Here is a 20974-nt window from a genome sequence, read left to right as displayed (position 1 = left end):
ATCAACAACATTTTTTGGGGGATTTTCAAAGGGGGGAGAACAAGATACAAATATACTAACCCTCTAAATTGAAGGAATAGACACAAGATTTAAGTATCTAGAATTTATTCTAAAACTAAACCATTACAAGAAACTATTGTTGAAGAATGTAACTAGTGTCAGTCTTCATAATTTTACTTGAGTCACGAGGTAATATATTTATTAAAATAAAGTTTTATTATTATCAAATTGACTTATTCAAGAATGGGTTTCATGCTTGGGTCCATAGTCAATAGTCAATAGGTCAAAGCACCCATCGAGTGCTCTAGTATTTCTATTGAAGTCAATGTCAAATTAATTATGTAACAAGGCCTTCTTGGGTTCATGGTGTCAAAGATAAATATCCATTTTTATCATGCCAAAACCTCCTCCATCAAGTCACCTTACAAGTCAGACTCCAAATTGATCCTCTACAAGTGAGCATCCACAAATTATTCTTGTCGGCTCATTTGCACTAAGGATCAACTATATATACCCAGGTAACCTTAACCCTAAAATGGAACAAAACCAATTTCGAATAAGGATCACAGGTCCAAAGTTCCAGGGTTTATAGGTCTAACGTTTCATGGGTAACCATAGATCCAAAGTTCCAGGAGTTAACGATAGATCCAAAGTTCCAGGAGTTAACGATAGATCCAAAGTTCTAGGAGGTAACCATACGACCGAAGTATGCTTTCAGGAGGTGACAACAGAATGAAGTATAAGGTACAAAATAAAAGTACAAGACTGTAGGACCGAAGCTCCATATGATCATAGTCTGTAACTTCAGTGACTACATGATTGAAGCATAAGGTGACTACAAGAACAAGGTTTCATATTCCTACAGGACAAGGAAGCCAAGGTTACATGAGTAAGCATGTTGATGAACTATGAAGTAATGGAATAGTAGGTGTGTTGGTTCTGAGCAAGGTTGACTTGATTGATGGAGAGAGGTTTAGTTCAAGAATCTTGGTTGTCTCATTGTGCTTTGAATCTACTAAAGGAAGAGTTATTAACTGGGTTTTCCCCCACATAAGGATTTTTCCCTAGTTGTGTGCCTACATCTTGTGTCCTCTTTTGTTCATTGATTGGAATTAGTCTTGATGATAAGAACAAGATAAATTAGAATAAGAACTAATAATTAAATATCACAAGATAATGTTATAACAAGGGAAATCAATTAAAGTAAAATCCTAAGTTGTTTCCCTGATGGATATCTCAACATGGTTTTAAAGTCAGGTTAACGAATAAGGCAGCTAATAGATCATTTGTATAAAATACAAAAGATAGTTTTGAAGGATTAATTGATTAGAAGAAGGAATGATTTACAAAAGATATGTCTTTGGGCACATACCTCTGCTAATAGGGCTACATATGAGGACTTTAATATCAAAATACTAAAGACCTATATACCACATTTGGAAATTCAAATAGCTATAGTCTTATTCAAGGTTGAGTCTTTAGGTAGAAGAAGGGAAGCCTTGGGTATAGATATTAAGGTCTGAAATCATCCTTTTTAAAATATTAATATTGTGGGTCGGAATTATTTTAAAAACTCTGAATTCTTGTAAACAATCACTTTGAGAAATAGAAAAACATTTCATGGCTAGATATCTAGCGAGAAAAAGATATAGTGCCAAGTTGACTAGATGCACTGTAAACATAGTTAGAAGGACTAATTTAAAGCTACAATTAAAAATAGTTGTGCATACATAAAATAGAATCAAGATCGATTTGATTGAAGGCATGTAACTGTAAAAGTCCTAGATAGCAAGCAAGGAAACAAATCAAGTACCACTTTGAAGGACTATTACTAAGCCACGGTTAACATAATATCTGAAGAAGCCTAGACTCTTGTGAAATAAGGACCTGGACACGCACACACACACACACACACACACACACACACACACATATATATATATATATATATATATATATATATATATATATATATATATATATATATATATATATATATATATATATATATATATATATATATATATACAAAGGGTCGAGACTTATAATTATCGGTAAAGCGTCAAGGGAATCTTTGTTATATCATGAGCTACTGTTATGAAACCAGCTCACAAAAAGATAGAAAAGAGAGATTCACGCCTTAGAATTCAGCCTCTTCGAGGGGGCAACCTCCTTTACATTACATAAATGAACAATTCTTGGATGATACAAATGACAAAACCTCCTTTCTATATATAGGAGTCTAAGGAGTCACAATATAATCCAGCCGACCTAACAATAATAATATAAAGCCACAAAAATAACAATAGAGGGATTCTAAGGGGCACAAAAATAGCAATATGGGGGTAATAGGGGCACAACAATATAAATAGGGGGTATAACTACAATAGTAATGGGGTAATCACTAGTATTATAGGGACCCAACATGCCCCTCTCCTTCAAAAAAGTGTTGTCCTCAACGCTTGAGCAGTTCTGGATACTTCTGAACAAAATTTTGATCCTCCCATGTGGAATCTTCAGCGGATAAGTTCTTCCACTTGATAAGATACTCTGAAATTGATCGATTTCGTAGCTGTCGAGTTCTTGTTTCTGTGATTGCTTCCGGTTCCAATATAATTTTTCCTTCCTCATCAAGTTCTGGCAATATTGTTTGAATTGGGAGCTTGTCACCTATAACCTTCTTTAAACATGAAACATGGAAAACTGGGTGCAATCGAGAAGCTGCAGGGAGCTCCAATTTGTATGCCATAGTACCAATATTTTCCAACACCTTGTACGGACCATAATACTTTGGTGATAATTTATTATCCTTCTTAGCTTGCTTTAGGGACATTTGCTTATATGGTTGTAGCCGTAGGAATACCCAATCACCTACATTAAAACTTCTTTCACTGCGATGTTGATCTGCCTGTTGTTTCATTCTATTTTGTGCCAACACGAGGTTATCCTTTAAGAGTTGGAGGACTTGTTGTTGATGTTCGATGTGATGTTCCACTGCCTGAACCTTAGAATTTTCTCTTAAATATGATGTGATGGATGGTGGTTGATACCCATAAAGTGCCATAAATGGGGTCATTTTTGTTGCTGTATGGAAGGAAGTGTTATACCACCATTCAGCCAGAGGCAACCATTTGACCCATTGTGTCTGTTTATCAGATACAAAGCAACGAAGATATCCTTCCAAACATTTGTTTACTATCTCAGTTTGCCCATCAGATTGAGGATGATAAGATGAGCTATGAGCTAACTGAGTACCAAGACAAGAAAATAATTCTGTCCAAAAATTTCCAGTGAAAATGGGATCTCTGTCACTTACAATAATCTTTGGGTTTCCATGTAGCTTTTGAATTGTTTCCATAAATGCAGTAGAAACTGTACTGGCTTTAAATGGATGTGATAATGCACAAAAGTGTGCATACTTGGTAAGTCTGTCAACTACCACCATGATGACACTCTTTCCCTCGGACTTGGGTAAACCTGTGATAAAATCCATTGAAACCTCCTCCCAACGTTGGCTTGGAATGGATAAAGGTTGTAATAGACCCGGTGTCTTAATTGTTTCAACTTTATTTTGCTGGCAAACCAAACATTCCGCCACAAACTTTTGAATATCTGATTTAAGGCCATCCCAAAAAAATTCCTTCTTAACCCTGTGGTAAGTTTTTAAAAATCCTGAGTGCCCTCCTAAGGGAGAAGTGTGCAATTCCATAAGAATCTTTTGTTTTAGCTGCGAATTCTTACATAGGTATAAGCGATATTTGTACCATAGCAAATCATTTTGCCAGCTAAATGTATCAGAAGTACTGGAATCTTGTTGTAGCTTTTGAATAAGCGCCCACACTTCTTCGTCGTTCTTCCATTCCTCCCTTGCTTCGTTTATCCAATCTGGTTGGATAATAGAAATGGCACACAACAATGCTTCCACATCCTCATCCTTTCTTGAGAGTGCATCTCCCACCACATTTTGCTTCCCTTTTTTGTAGATGATTTCAAAGTCATAACCCAACATCTTTGTGACCCACTTTTGTTGCTCTTCAGAGGATAATCTTTGTTCTAAAAAGTATTTAAGGCTATCATGATCCGTTTTTACCTTGAAGTGTCTTCCCATTAGGTAGGGTCACCATTTCTTAAGTGCATGGAGTATTGCCAACATTTCCTTCTCATAAATAGCTTTGCTTAAAAACTTTCCCTTGATTGGACGACTTTCAAAAGCAATGGGTCTTTCATCTTGCACTAGAACAGCACCAATTCCATTTCCTGAAGCATCACATTCCACAATAAAGGTTTTTGTGAAGTCCGGCGTAGCTAAGACCGGTGCTTGGCACATTGCCTCTTTAAGATGTTCAAAGGCCTTTGTTGCTTCCGAAGTCCATGAAAATGAATCTTTCTTCAATAATGTTGTTAGAGGTGTAGCTATTCTCCCATAATTCTTAACAAACTTGCGATAATACCCTGTCAACCCAAGAAATCCTCGCAGATGCTTTATGGATGTGGGGATTTTCCATTCCTTAATGGCTTTAATTTTGCTAGGGTCTACCTTAACTCCTTCATGAGATACAATATGACCCAAATATTCCACCTCCTGGACTCCAAAGAAACATTTGGATCTTTTTGCATATAATTGTTTCTCCTCCAATAGTTGTAAGACCCTGTCAACATGTTCAACATGATCCTTCCAAGACTTGCTGTAGATTAGTATATCATCAAAAAATACTAACACAAATTCTCTAAGGAATGGTTTGAAAATTGAATTCATCAAACCTTGAAATGTTGAAGGTGCATTGGTAAGGCCAAAAGGCATGACCAGAAATTCATAATGACCCTCATGAGTTCTAAATGCTGTTTTCGGAATGTCTTCAACCTTCATTCTAATTTGATGATATCCCGAACGAAGATCCAACTTGGTGAAGTAAATTGATCCATGCAATTCATCCAGTAATTCATCAATAACAGGAATGGGGAACTTATCTTTAATAGTGAGCTTGTTGAGCTCCCTATAATCTAGACACATGCGCCATGATCCATCCTTCTTGTGCACCAATACTACTGGAGCTGAGAAAGAACTTTGACTCGGATGAATTATACCAGCCTCTAACATTTCTGCAACCATACGTTCAATTTCACTTTTTTGGACATGTGGATATCTGTACGGCCTGATGTTTGGAGGAACACTTCCTGGAATCAGATGAATAGCATGATCATGATCACGCATAGGTGGGAGACCTTTGGGAGTATCAAATACCTTGGAATGATTGTCCAGGACTTTTTGGAGATCTGGAGAAATAGATGATTCCAATGTGGAAACATCTAGTGAACATAATTGTGCAATTACACCTCTTTGCTCCTTTTTTAGAAGCTTTGTCATTCCATTAGAGCTGATTATCTTTCCTGGTTTCCCTGCAATACCCCTTAATTCAACTTCCTTTCCTTCCACAGAAAATTTCATGAAAAGTTCTTGAAAATTAAAAGCTATTGTACCCAAGGATTGTAGCCATTGGACTCCTAGTACAACATCAGCACCTCCCATTGGAATGGAAAGCATTGGGCTAGTCAATACATATTCTCCCATGGATAGCTTGATATTATGGCACTTTCCAGAACAATTTATTGTTCCTCCATTTGCAATCATCACTTGACACTCTGGAGCTGGATATAGGAAGCAATTCAATTCTTTTGCTACCCTACAATGAATAAAATTGTGGGTGCTTCCTGAATCAATCAACACTATTACCTTTTTCTTCTTGATTTGTCCTTCTATCTTGATGGTTTGAGGAGTGGTAATTCCCGCCAATGCATTACAAGATATGGTCGGATTTATCTGTTCTTCATCTAGGCTTTGTTCCTGGAATATAGCCTCTTATTTTGACCTTTCTTGCTCCTTTTCTTCTTCCTCTTCACAATCTATGTAGAATAATTTCTTCTCAGCACATTTATGACCTTTTGTGTATTTGCTATCACAATTGTAACAAAGCCCTTTTGCTCTTTTTTCTTCCAATTGTTGTGGTGTCAACCTTGTAGGTTGTGGAAGGCTATGGGCAACAACACTTCCGTCTTTATAGTTGTGAATGGTATGCTTCCTAGTTGCCATAATTTTGCTTTCCATTTTTCTTGCTAACCTGAATGCCTTCTCTAATGAATCAGGTTCCCAAATGCGCACATCATGTTGGATATTATCCTTTAAAGACCCTATGAACACATCAATCCTATGCTCCTCTGGAATATCTTTTACCCTTATGTTCAATTTTTGGAACTCCTCAATGTGCTCCATTATTGAACCCTTTTGTTTGAGACTTATCAATGTGCTACTAATTATTCCGTAAAAATTGCCCAAGTGATAAATGGTTTACGAGAACAAATCCATTGATACCATACAAACTGATTTGGTTCCAAATATAAAGTTGCCATACGTACCTTTTGTGTGTTTTGCACATTATTGAGATCAAAGAATTGCTCCATCTGTAATATCCATGTGGCGGGATCCTTGCCATCAAACTTCCTCATATCGATTTTTGGAACATGGTGAGTCTTTGATCCAACATTAGAGTCTATGGAATCATGATTAACATTTCTTTTGTTCTCATCATGAGTTTCCTTTACTACCTTTTCACCATTAGTGACCCTTTCTTGTAGCAACTTCTTCAATTCTTCCATGTTTGTATTCAAATCTATCTTCAAATTTGCCATCGAATCCTCCATCTTAGCTTCCATTCCCTTTATCTTAGATTCCACGCCATTTACCTTAGATTCCACGCCACTTATCTTAGCTTCTGTTAGCTTTTGTGAGCGTGACATTTGTTGCACTTGTTCTTGTAATTTTGATATATCATGTAGCATTTCTTCCTCTTCTTCATGAGTCATGCTAGAGCTTTCAGGTTCCTTACTAGGTGTTTGCATTTTCTTTCCTCGGGGCATCAGTTACCGATAATAATGCTTTACTATGCCCTTTGAATTCCGTTAAACCAAGCTTACACAAAAATTAAAAAACAAACTACACACCTTTTTTTACTTTATAGAAGCCTGATATTGAATCTGATGTATCTCTGTAATTTCAGATCATCCAATTCTGAAATTGCTACCTGTATTATCCTTCCGCGTCCTCTTTCCAATGCCACAAGTCTGAGCCAAATTGGATTCTCCAAGGAAGAGTTATGTGAAATCTCCCACAGTGACTTTCTTTTAGACTGGTTCAGTAGAGCGAAGTTGTACGACGTGCCACGAGTCCCTGTTTCAACCTTTGAATCTGAAACACACATAAAAGAAACTACAGTCCATCCTCTTTCTGTACCTTCTTACGAAATTGCAATCCGATCCTCAGAGAGAAAGTTATGACGATTTTCCTCAGGTCACCTGTTTTGAATGTAATTCAGGAGTCTGCAAAAAGACCAACTTCCTCAAATCATATCTCCGCAAATATCACGCGAAAAGCTCTGAAATTCGGACGCAAGGTTCAGCGCGATTTATTCTCAAATGGGTTTTTTTTGCGACTTCTGAAACGTCACAGAAAAAAATTTATAGCGAAAATGCCACGATGACCTGTTTGGAGCAGCGAAACCCTAGAATCCAAAGCTCTGATACCAAATGTTATGAAACCAGCTCACAAAAAGATAGAAAAGAGAGATTCACGCCTTAGAATTCAACCTCTTCGAGGGGGAAACCTCCTTTACATTACATAAATGAACAATTCTTGGATGATACAAATGACAAAACCTCCTTTCTATATATAGGAGTCTAAGGAGTCACAATATAATCCAGCCGACCTAACAATAATAATATAAAGCCACAAAAATAACAATAGAGGGATTCTAAGGGGCACATAAATAGCAATATGGGGGTAATAGGGGCACAACAATATAAATAGGGGGTATAACTACAATAGTAATGGGGTAATCACTAGTATTATAGGGACCCAACAGCTACCTACTATAGCAGTTCATAATTTATCATTATAATGAACTTGTCTAGCAAAATCAGACATCTTTGACTCAAAGGGAGGAAGTGGTTCACAACAATGAATCTATCTTAATTTCTGGAAGAATCCATGAAGGTCAGGTAAGTGTTGTATTTATTCTTTAGGCCTCATACATATAACTATATGTCTACAAAAGAACAATAAAGTCAATGGAAGACAGAAGTATGTAACTCTTGAGGTACGTATATCATGGCTCAAATTGTTTAAAGGTTAATTTTTGGTTGTTTGTATGATCTTGGAATTTGCAATATTAGATATATTGGGAATAATAATAGTACATTTGACAATCGCATTTGCCTGTTCTCCCTAGAAACCTTGTCTCATAGTGTCTTGGGTTTATAAGTAGTTCCTTGAGTTTATACTTGCATACTTTTGATGTTGTTTGTCAAGAAAATTATTGTAGGCACATAAAACAAAGAAATATCTCCTCATAAAAGATAAGTATTCATTATTAATTCCATTATCTTTTTTATTCTTGTTCTTGCGTTCTTCCCTTTAAAGGAAAAATTACGAAATGTAATGATTAAATTTAAAGGGAGTATCTAAATAAGAATTTTTAGAGGGAGTGCTTAAATAAATAACCATGCAAGGTTTGTGAGAGAAGCTCTAGGTATGTACAAAAGTTTTGCATCAAAAAGGTATGCTCATTCTTCATTTATAATTTTCTTTATATTAATAACTCTCTCATGTCTAGGTTTTCGAATCATAAGGATTCTTGTAAGGGTGATTAATATCTTGATTGAATATACCCTCATCATATTATCTACTATGTTTATGAAATCCTAACATTTATGGTTCATTGTAAAACCCTAACTTAAAGGTATGTCGATGAAACCCTAGTTGATTTAGGGTTGTTGATGAAACCTAGAATTCCTACTCTTTTGATGTTTATGATTTTGGTATTATGTAAACCCTATCTCTTTAGGGTTTGTTATTAATGTATAATATATATATTAAAACCCTATATATTTAGGTTTTGGTGAATTATGGCTTATCAGAAAACCCCCTGAAATATATATGGTAAGATCCTAGGATTGAAACCCTAGGTGTATACTCATTTGTATGATCGAAACCCTAGCTTGATTGAAATTGTTATATATCTAACTTCAATGTATTGATGTTTGATGTAAAATGAAAATGCATCATATATATGCATATGTGAGTATTCTAACTTAATTGTTGATACTCGTGTTTTAGTTTGTGAATTCTATGGTTTATAACAAAGCCCTAGTAGAAATTGATATTCTAGGGGATAACGATATTGTTTTCTGATATGATTTAACTTTGATGATAAAATCTAGGGTTCGCAAAAAAACCTTAGTAGAGTCTAATATGTAATTATAAAAGGAATATTGTTGAAACCTTAGATGCATAGTAAAATTGTTGATTTGATGATATTTAAGGCTTTGTGCCTTACAAATGGAGTCTAGGGTCTATGACAAAACCCTAGAAAGAATTTGAAGTATAGTATGTAAAAAGATGTAACTTGTGTTTTTTATAAACCTAATTAGGTTTAGGTGTTTGATTTATAAAGTAAAAATAATTTCATAGGTAACTTCTTTCTTCTATATGTTTGTATTTGGTTGTACTTGCTATTAAAGTTTTGCATGTACATGACCTTCAAGATGTTGAAAATGTTCGTAAATGAAGATGACTTCGTAATATTAGTAATCATGATGAAGGAATTCATATGAATGATGATGATCAAGATGACATTAATACCAGGAAATGAAGCCTTTAAAGAATGAAGTGTCTCTGAATTTATGAAGTTGTTGATCTCCCCAAGTTGAGAGGGAGCCTGATAGAAGAAAGGATATATCACCCAGTTGAGAGGGAGGGAATATTATGACAGTGAATACTTTGAAGTAAGCAAAATAACTACAAATGAATGTTTTTGAAAAAGTCTTCAGAAGTACTATGGATGTATTTGGTACCGCTATAGAAATGAAAGAACAAGGAGAAACATTTCGAAAAATTGTATATGGATAACTTGATGATGATATAACTGGCATATGAATGAATGAGGACCCTGAAGGTTTTTGTTTACTTGTATGTATATCTAAAATTATATTATTGATTAGGTTTGTGTTTTTATAGATAAATATCTCCATAAGAAGGACAAACACTTTGGAAGCATTCTCAGACAAATGGATATATCTGATTTAGTTTATTATAAGAGATGAAACATCTAATGGTAGATGCTTGGGAGGACATATGGTCAACCTATGTGTTAATGTCTAGATCCTAAAGAGGGAGGGTGGCATTGGTCATGAAGCTATTACCTTTTATATGCACCTAGATACTTGGGTTGATGGTTAGCAAGTAAGATTGATGGTACCTAGAGTGGCTAAAAGATTCAGTCCATATTAGTCCTACTCGGATATAATACCTTAGTCAAGTATATAGTCTATAGCACTGAGTGTGTTAGAACTCTTTGTAGTTCATATCATTTTGATATCTTCCATGTACCTGTATGTATGTAATTATGAATACCTCGCTAGCTAAGAGGAAGTGTTAAAGAATGTAACTAGTGTTGTTCTTCATAATTGTAATTGAGTCATGATGTAATATATTTATCAAAAAAAAATTGTTGTTATTAAATTGACTTATTAAAGCATGGCTCTAGGATTTTTGTTGAAGTCAAAGTCAAATTAATTATGTAAGAAACCCTTCTTGGGTCCATGGTGTTAAAGATAAAAATCTATTCTTGTCATGTCAAAGCCTCCTCCATCAAGTCACCTTGCAATTCGGCCTCCAGATTAATCCCCTAAAAGTTAGCTTCCACAAATTATTCACATTGGCTCATTTACATTCAGGAACAACCATATATACCCAGGTGACCTCGAACCTACAAGAGCACAAAACCAAGTTCGAATAAGGATCACAGGTCTCAAGTTTCATGGATTATAGGTCCAAAGCTTCAAGGATTATAGGTATGAAGTTTCATGGATTACAGGTCTAAAGTCTCAGGGATTATAGTTCTGAAGTTTCATGGGTAACCACAGATCTAAAGTTCTAGGAGGTAACCACAGATCCAAAGTTCCAAGAGGTAACCACAAGACCGAAGTATGATTTCAGGAGGTGAATACAGAATGAAGTATAAGGTACATAATGAAATCACAAGGCTGTAGGAACAAAACTCCACATGATCACAAACTATACCTTCATGTGACTATATAAACAATGTTTCATATTCCTATAGGACAAGGAAGCGAAGGTTACATGAGTAAGCATCTTGATGAACTATTAATTAATGGACTAGTAGGTGTGTTGGTTTTGAGCAAGGTTGACTTGATGGATGGAGAGAGGTTTATTTCAAGATTCTTGGTTGTCTCACTATGATTTGAATCTACTAAAGGAAGAGTTCTTGACTAGGTTTTCCTATACCTAGGGGTTTTTCCCTGGTTGTGTGCCTACATCTTGTGTCCTCCTTTAATTATTGATTGGAATTAGTCTTGATGGTAAGAACAAGATAAGAAGAACTAATAATTAAATATCACAAGATAATTTCATAACAAGAGAAATCAATTAAAGTAAAATCCTAAGTTGTTTCCCTGATGGATTCTCAATAACTACAGTGTTTATGGCTTCTAGGAAAATTTGAAAACATAATTCACACCGAGTGTACTAAATGCCTCTCTAGAGAAACTCAAAATAAAATTTATAGCCAAATAATTTATAGGGCCCATTATAGTTTTCTTGTCACCTCAGGCATGGATTCCCAAAGGAATCTTGAACAAGATTAGGCAACATTCCTTTCATTTCCTTTAGGCAATCTAGGAGGATAAAAATCCAATGGTTATAGAATCCTAGAAATAACTTGTAGTTCCAAAATCCCACTAGGGATGGGGATTAAAAACATCTACTCTTTATCCAAGGAACTAGCTACTAAAAGTGTCTAGAAAAAATCTCTTAGAATGTCTCCATCATCTAGAAATCTATTATTCAATATTTTCCACTTACTGGATAAGGGATTCAATGGAAAATAAATGAAGGTTCTCAACTACTTATTGGGAAGGACCTATGGATTGATTTTCTAGAAAACCAAGTCCTCGTATATCAACTAATCCAAAGAATAAATAGGGATAGGTTTCTATTTTTAATTCACATATCTCAATGAGACTTGGTTAGGGGTGCTACTAGCTAGGCTTATAGTTTAGAAATTCAGATGGTGTTCTAGCCAAATCATGGGATGAATACACACATGATCTCCATAACACCTTTTTGAATCTCTTTGATCAACCATATGATAAAATATGGATGTAAAATATGACTAGAGGTTACAAACCTAAAACTAGATAAACTTTTCTTGCCTAAGATCATCAAATGGGTCTTATCCTTTGGGGGAGGAGGGGGGAAGAAACTCTAGAAGCTCAAAAGTAAAAATAATTTAAAGCTCATCATGTGGATCCTTCTTTGTAATAAAGTTCTTACATGAGACAATACAAACAATATCCTTCCAAGGTCAAGGAAATTACATTATGCATCATCAAGAATCAAAATCCATTCACCATGTTTTCTTTATTTTCCCTTTCATTAAATCAATTTGGGAGGAAATTCGAAAGGACCAAGGACCATCATATGTTTGGGAGGGAGATTCAACCTCTCATGCAATATATTTTTCTACAAGTCTCGGGACTATGAAAAACATTTTTTTAGTTGGCATACCTACAAGATGCCTCCCCATAGGTACAACATCTGAAAAATCCTTGTAGGATGTTAACTCCTCTGCATATGGAATCCCCTCCCTCAGCAACATGTATGTCATCACATATGGACCACTTGCAAAGGACGGTTGATGCAATAAGTATCTTAGTGGTAGGTACATATTCTAAGGTTTGGCCCACCTTCCTAGACATCCCCCCTTGATCAAACCTTAACAGTTTGAATCCTACGGTCTCAAACTATTTTTATTCCCCTCAATCCCCATTAGATGTTGTGCATTCCTTCAATCCTTCGCTCCCACCTTCTCCCTTTAATTTGGATCTATATGGACCTCCTGACAATCCTCAACCCTAATTATTTTTATTATGTATTTCCTAACTTCTAATATGAAAAGTAGTTACACCTTTGTTCTACTACAGTGCTTGCCCGTAGACCTACCTAGAAACGAGCCCTCTAAACCAAATAAAAGAATGTATCAAGTGCGAGGTGGATGAGCCCATTTTAGTGCTTGGGAAGGAGATGCATATTAATGAAATATCCATGATGGAGTAAATGGATAGCATTGGAATATTCGTGATTAAAAAAAAAATCAATGACAACTCTATGCTTCTCGATAGCAGATAATTTTGCAAAATTACTAGGTCATTCCCCTTGTTGTCTAATCCTCGAAAATGGTTGGATGAGGTGGATTACAAACACTATGGAGGATGTGAAAAATATTCTACACTCACAATGGCATTAGGGCTCCCAAGCCCTTTTCATAAAAAATCATCTTTAGATTTCGATGTGAGCTGAAAAATTGGATGTCATCCTAATTTGGGATCATTCACCTATAACTCCTCTCATCTTATAGTGGGAGGATGTTTTTAAGGAAATAAGTAACATTACAAGGACTTTTTATGAGGCTATCATATCTTTTAGGCATACGGGATATATGGGTATGGCTCAAATTTTGGTTGGTATAAACCTCGATACGGGTCTTTTAGATACAATCACTATCAAAGTTGGCCAACTCATCCACCTTTAGAATGTAAAATATGAAGGAATACCATTCAAGTGTGGCCATTTCCGTGCATAAAAGCACCTTAGACATTATTTTTGCATGGGAAACACCAAGTAGAAGTGGGTTAAAAAATATAAGGAAGTGGAGGCACTTCCTGCTATAAATGAGATGCCAACTCAAGAGAAGGAAGAACCCACTACATTGCTATAAGTCTGATCTGGGAATTCATATTCTCTCAACCTCTAGGCCTTTGAATTTTTAACATATCTATGGAGATCCTCCCCACCCCCCCAATGTATGTATTTTTTCCCCTAATTGCTCATTTTGATTCACACTCTGTAATCAGTATGTCACCTTTTTGAATGGCCCCCACTCTTCCTCATCTTCCCTCTATAGATCTGTAAGTTTCCCTCCTAGGTACATCCTTTTCCTTCCCCTTGCCTTCACAACCTCTTTCCCCCCTAATCCCTCACTTTCCTCCTCTTTTCCTCTACACTCCCTTGTTTTTCTCATAGACCTTTAGTTAAAATACTCTACTCATTTTCCCTCCTCCCTGCACTATAGCCTCAAATCTTCCTCTACTATTTACTTTTACCCTAATCTTGAATATTTATAATTTCTTATTGTGAGTGAAGGAGGATATTTATGTTTTTTTTAGGATAGAGGCTCAAAACCAATCCTCAAAGGAAGAAAACCATTGCTTTCGATAGCCCAAAAGAGGGTCAATCATTGGGCCTCTTATAGCAAATGCCCCCTAGTGAATATCAACATGGAATTTTTTTCCCTAAACTATAGGGATCTTACCAACCCCTAAAAAGAAATTTCCATTAGACGACCAATCAAAGACCAATCTCCAAAAATTATTCTCCTTAAGTCAATGTTAGAAGGACAAAAAGTCATTGTATGGTTGTGTAAAGTCCTCCCTAGTTTTTCTTTCATATCAATTGATGCATCAGAAAGGTCAAGAGGACTTCTCTCAAGATGGAAAGAATGTTTTTTTGAATATATATCTTCTTGTTCAATCCATTATTGGTTGGCTTTGGAAATTTGTTCCTATGATTTTGACTACCCCTTCACAATGCTAAACATATATGGGCCATACTTGAACCAAAAGTAAATTTGACAATCCACTCTTCATAATCCAATTTTTGAAGCCAAGAAAGTGATTATCAAGGGGATCTAAATTTTTCCTTAAGTTTCTCTAAGATATAGGGACCCTCCACTCACCTATATCCCCTCTCATACTCCATGATACATTAGTTGGAGAATGGATGCATATATGATATTCTCCCCCTAAACCTAATACTTGGAAAAACAATATATTTGAGCAGATCATATTGCAAAATTATTTCATAAGTTTCTCATTTTGAATTATTTATTGGAGCAAAGGATTCATCAAAGACATTGGCTTTTTGTTGCGGGGATTGCATCACCAGCCCATTTTCCTAGATATTGATCCTACTATCTATAATAACCCCCTACGCCTTCAAACTTAAGTCTCTTGGGCTTAAATTCCCCTCCCTCTTAGAATATCTCAAATAGGGTTGGTACCCTTTCAATCCCAATCTTCACGAATCTCCCCACCCCCCCCCCCCCCCCCCCCCCCCACACCAATCCAATTCCATCAAAGCTTAAATGTATCTAAAAAAGTCATCATCACTTAGGAGAAAAAAAGGAGGCATATAACAAGACTCTTATGGATATAGAGGATAATTTTAACTTAATATACAACCATAATGATCTTAACTCTCTCCCTGAAGATGGTAAATTTTTTATCGAAGGTATTCAAAATAAAAGGAAAAATATCCTTTTCGAGAAAGAGAAGGAAGGATTAAATGCATAACACTCTGGCTTCAGGTTGGGGATGAGAACACAAAATATTTCCATAGAATAGAAAAAAATCAAAAAACCATCAACAATATCTGGAATATTAATAGAGTAGACAATTCCAAATCCACTTCCTTTGAAGACATTCTAGGTGTAGGAAGTAATTATTTTAAGGGAATTTTTCATTAAAGATCATAGAGAAACCATTGGTGGTATTCTAAGAGTTGCAATATTTTTCCCCATTTTTTTCAATTTGGAAACAAATTACGCTTTAATGGAAGAAGTATCCAAACCATAAGTTAGAAATCATTTTACACAGTTTCCAAAAGGAGAAAGGTCTAGGATGGATGGCCTTCCCATAGAATTTTATCATGAGTGTTTTCCTTTTATCTATGAAAATCCTCTAAGAATGGTGGAATTCTCCAAAAAATATGGGAAAAATATTTCTCCCTTAAAATCCACTTTCATAACTTCATTCCTAAAGCTGACTATCTAGCATCCTTTGATATGTTCAATTTTATATCCCTCTGCAATTCCATCTACAAAATTATGTTGAAAATATTTACCCTTCATTTCAATTCTATCTTTTCTAATCATATCTCTTTAGAAAAATTTGGGTTCTTGGAGGGCCATCAAATTCATGGGGCTATAAGGCTAGAACAAGAAGGTCTCCACACAATTTACACAAAAGGACTTAAGGATGTAATACATAAAGTGGATATTTCAAAGGCATTTTACTAGGTTAATTAGATATACCTCAAACTTCTTATGCTTCATTTAGATTATGCCACTCTTTTGTTTATTTGGTCCTCAGTTTTATAAATTCCTCTCTTTCAATGTTGATTAATGGAACCACCTCCTCTTCTTTCAATCCAAAAAGATAACTCATACATGGATGCCCTCTCCCCCTTTTATCTTCCTCTTAGTCACATAAACTCTCAATTGTCGTACATTTGATGCCATGCACAAGAATAGATTCCTATGATTATCTATCAGTCAATTATACACTTTATCTCATCTCTTATTTTTCGATGGAATTCCAATTTTTTCTGACTGCATCATGGGTCATCTTCATTTTTTGAAAGACATTTTGGATACATTCACTTTAAACAATGGATTGTTTATTAACCACATTAAATCATCCTTATATGGGAATGGTTTGAATTAAGTAGATATATCAAGTATTGAAGACATTCTATTCACCCAACCACACAAAATGGGTGGAATTTTAAAATATCCATTGTTTTTGTAAAATTGCAAAACTACCTCAAAGCTTACTCGCAATGCCTCCTAGTCAAAATTGAAAAAATAATATGGAGATGGTCCAATATATAGCTCTCTTGTGCAAAGATACCTATCCTCTGTAAATCTATTACAAAATCCATTATAGTTTAGTAGGATTTTCCTAGATCCCCAAAGGCATCTTGTATAAAATTAGGCAATTTTCCCTGTGCTTTATTTGGGAAAGGAAAAGTGAAATTAGACCCTTTTCTCTAATAGTCTAGGACTCAATAGAAAATCCAAAATTCTTGGGTGGATGGGGCCTATAGAACCTTCATTAGTTCTAAAATTCACTTGCAATTAGAAGTATATGAAACCTCATCAAAGGATCATGACTCTGGTCCCAATTTATGTTCAAAAAATGTATTCAGCCTTCATCAATTATAGAATGGATCAAGTTGACAGTAAACTCTTTTTAAAATGGCTCAATAATCTATAATGGTATTCATTAGAGGAATTTTGAGGTCAAAAATGGGCCTCAAAATGAGAAACTTTAATAATAAAATCAACTTTAAAAGAAACAATATGATTCATGATGATAATGTCATCCCCAAGGATAAATATTTTTAGAGGGGAAAGAATAAACATATCTTTTTAATTGTATTGTTTAATTATCTCTCTATATGTTTAATCAAATTTCTGGTGTGGGCACTTGTTAGATGCAGAATAATGAGTACCCACTTTGTATATTTTTTAGTAGACCCACACCGAGAAAATTGGAAAATATATATAAAAAGACAAGTTTATTTCAAGAAACAATTTTTTCATGTATTTTTATTTTTTCTCGGTGTGGGTCTACCTAAAACTATGCAAAGTGGGTTTTTTTTAGATGTGGAATCTAATTTTGCATGCAGTGAGTGTCCACACTTGAAATTTTAGTGAACTCATAAGGAGAAAGTCGAAAATACAATAAAAACACGATTTTATTTATTTTCTTTTAAAAATTAATCTCTTATTTTATTATTTTTACTAATACTTCATTATTTTCCATGGGAGACCCCTTTTATACCTTAAATTTACCCTAACAATCCAGGTATTTCCCCTAATTGGTGAAGGACTTAGATGTAAGGTTGGGAGCAATTTAAACATCTTTCTTGGTAGAGATTCGTGGATTAGGAGCCATCAAAACCACATACTCTATAATCATATGATACAAACATTAGATCATTATGGATTGTAATTCTTAAACCAAATATATGTGGGGATCCCTGATATCAAACAACAATAATGGCTATCAACCAAAGAATTAAATCTATAAGATATCACTTTGCAACAGTAGGAATATATCATATCTATAGGGCATTCACATGTTTTCCTCTCACCTGATATTGGCACTTTTATTTGGTCTCCTAGCCCAAATGGATCATATTCCCTTGAATGGGGGTATCTTTTCCTAGCTCAAATAGTAGTCCTCTTCAGCCACCTATTAGGGGAAAAAATATAGAATTTCAACATTCCTCCTAAATCCAAGCCCCTATATCACATATCCTTCAAAAATGATCTTTCTATAGTCCAAGTCATTCTCTTCTTTGTCTCTCAACTTCTAAATAGGTCCCCCACTTATTTATTTCTTGTCCTTAACTTAGATGGTATGGAAGGAAATAAAATATCTAAGGGACCCTCATATCATTGGAAAGGCATAAATGTAGAATATTGTTTGTATTTTTGGCTCTCAACCACACACAAACCTCAACATAAACCTCCTCCCTTAGTGATGGCTTGGGGTATATGACTTAATAGAAATCAAGCCATATTTGAAAATCAAGATCTTGCTTACCTTAAAATTTCTCTACATAGCTTGGTGTTGTAGAAATCCCTGATCACAAAATGGATCTCTAATACTACTTCTCCTCCTAGGGAATTTGAAATGAAAAAGGTTATACCCTAGGCATTTTTTGATGGGCCTACACAAATGGATCCTCCTATGGGAGGGTTTGGAGGGGTACTTTATTTGGATCATTCACACTATTTCACTTTATTTGCAAATATTGGATATTCCACTAATAACTATGCTAAGTTCCTCACACTCTACTTTCTCATATAGTTAACCATTCATTAAGAGATCCACTCTCTTCACATTTATGGGGATTCTCAAGTAGTTATAAATTGGATAAAAATATCTTCCAAATTGAAATTATTTACTTCTACCCTCTTATAAAAATATTATTCAAACACTGCCTTTTTTTCTATACTCAATTTTTTTTCTCATCTATAGGTCAAGGAACATGCATGGTGACTCACTGTCCAAAGCCGGTTTGGATTGGAAAAGGGAACATCAAAAATATCCGAAGAGAAGGATAGCTCACAGAATTTCTTTTTGACCCTTAGGGATAAATAGAATGTTTTTTAATAATTTTTCAACTCTCTTATCTGACATTTGCCAAACTTGTATAATGCAGTAGGAAGTTTTTTATGAAGCACATAATGCTCTATTAGTTTATATCATCCTTTTTGGACAATTTATTGGTAATTTAGAGATAGATTGTTGAATATAAAATTGCTTATTATTTATAATGTGAAACTCTAAATCTGTTTTCTCTAGAAAATAGTATATGTTTTCTCTACAAAATAGTAGAATTATAGAGAAAACAATTCCCAGTTTTGTGAAGGAATGAAGCCACGCGAATGCCAAAAGCATATACACATGTAAATTTTGTTTTAAGTTAAATAAAATTTATAGATTTATTTTCAATGATATAAAATAAATTAATGTTTCCCATACTTCCCATAATAGTTTCCTTATACTTTAAACTTATTAAATATTGTTCACTTAATGACCATTAACATAAATTCCACTACATTAATTTATTTTAAATATGGATTTGCCATCTATTAAGAGGGATCAAATTCTTAAAGTAAATTTTTTTTTTCTAAATTTTCATTTTAAAGAATGCGTGTACATAAAAGGATTTAATTCCATAGAAATATGATAGATTTATTCATGATAAATATATATTTAAGAAGATTTAATATGGACTAATATTTTTCTTAATGTTACATGTCAACTTGAATGGCACATCTTCTTCATATTGGATTTTAAAAAGTGTCTTTCTATCAATTAAGATTTTTTTTATTTCCAATTGTTATTTTGAAATATTTTATTTACTAGTCTTAACTCCAATTCTACCAAGTCGAAGAGTGATTAAATCTCACAATATGTGAACTTCTTTTTGAATCCAAAACTTCAAAAAAAAATTACACCTAGAAAAATTTGATATTTGTGGACACTTGATATAGATTTGGAGTGTATAAATATATATGAGCTTGTTTTAAGTATTAAGTATTTATATGGTTAATATCTAAATATAAACATGAATTAGTATCATTGTTACGAATATGAATCATCATTATTTTAATTTTTTTATTGTGATATACCTATTATGATTTAACTAACATATAATTTTGTATTATTACTTTATTACTAATTACTTACTTTTTTAATTGAATAACCAACATTAAATTTTTTTATTGAATTTTAAATATAATACTTTATTAGGCACCTAGCACCTAACATTATTTTGCCAAATAAGAATTTTAAAAGAATTACACATATCTCCCTATATTTACAGAGAATTTTAAAAAAATTACACATATCTCCCTATATTTAGAGTTTGTAATTTCGGTTTCAATATTGATAAATAAATAAAATAAATTAATGGTTGCACCTAGTGCCTATTTTCCCAAAAAGAGTTCTGAAAGAATTACAGATATTTATCATGGTTAGGGTTTTGTAATTTTGATTTTAATATTGATAAAATTATTTATGTGTTGTTTAAATTGTTTTTTATTTATGATTGTTTTTTAGAGCTTCATAAATTGTCTATAATTTTATTAAAAAAAACTACAATAAAAAAAAAAAAAAAAAAAAAAAACTACAATATAAAATAAAATTGAATTGGGTTCATTTATCATTTTTATTATTAGTTTTAGTTACTTTTTAATTGAGTCAATATATTTTTTTTTTTTTAATTTTATATGTAATGCCTTATTGATCTAATAGTCCCCTATTATATCTAGTGCATTTATAAAATTATACATTACCTTCATTTAAGCACCTAATACCTATTTTCCAAATAAGAATTTTCAAACAATTACATATATCTCCTTCATACTTAGTCACATATTATTGAAATGTTTTAACCATTAAAATTCTCTCTCTTTCTCTCTCTCAATAATTTTTTATTTGAATGTGTAGGTTTCCACAATTCTTCAAAATGTAGTTAGATTTG

The sequence above is a fragment of the Pinus tabuliformis genome, chromosome Q (assembly GCF_031772625.1).
Source record: "Pinus tabuliformis cultivar Carrire ecotype Pingquan chromosome Q, CPIR1, whole genome shotgun sequence".
In the NCBI taxonomy this organism is placed as follows: domain Eukaryota; kingdom Viridiplantae; phylum Streptophyta; class Pinopsida; order Pinales; family Pinaceae; genus Pinus; species Pinus tabuliformis.
Note: the sequence above shows the minus strand (reverse complement) of the source record.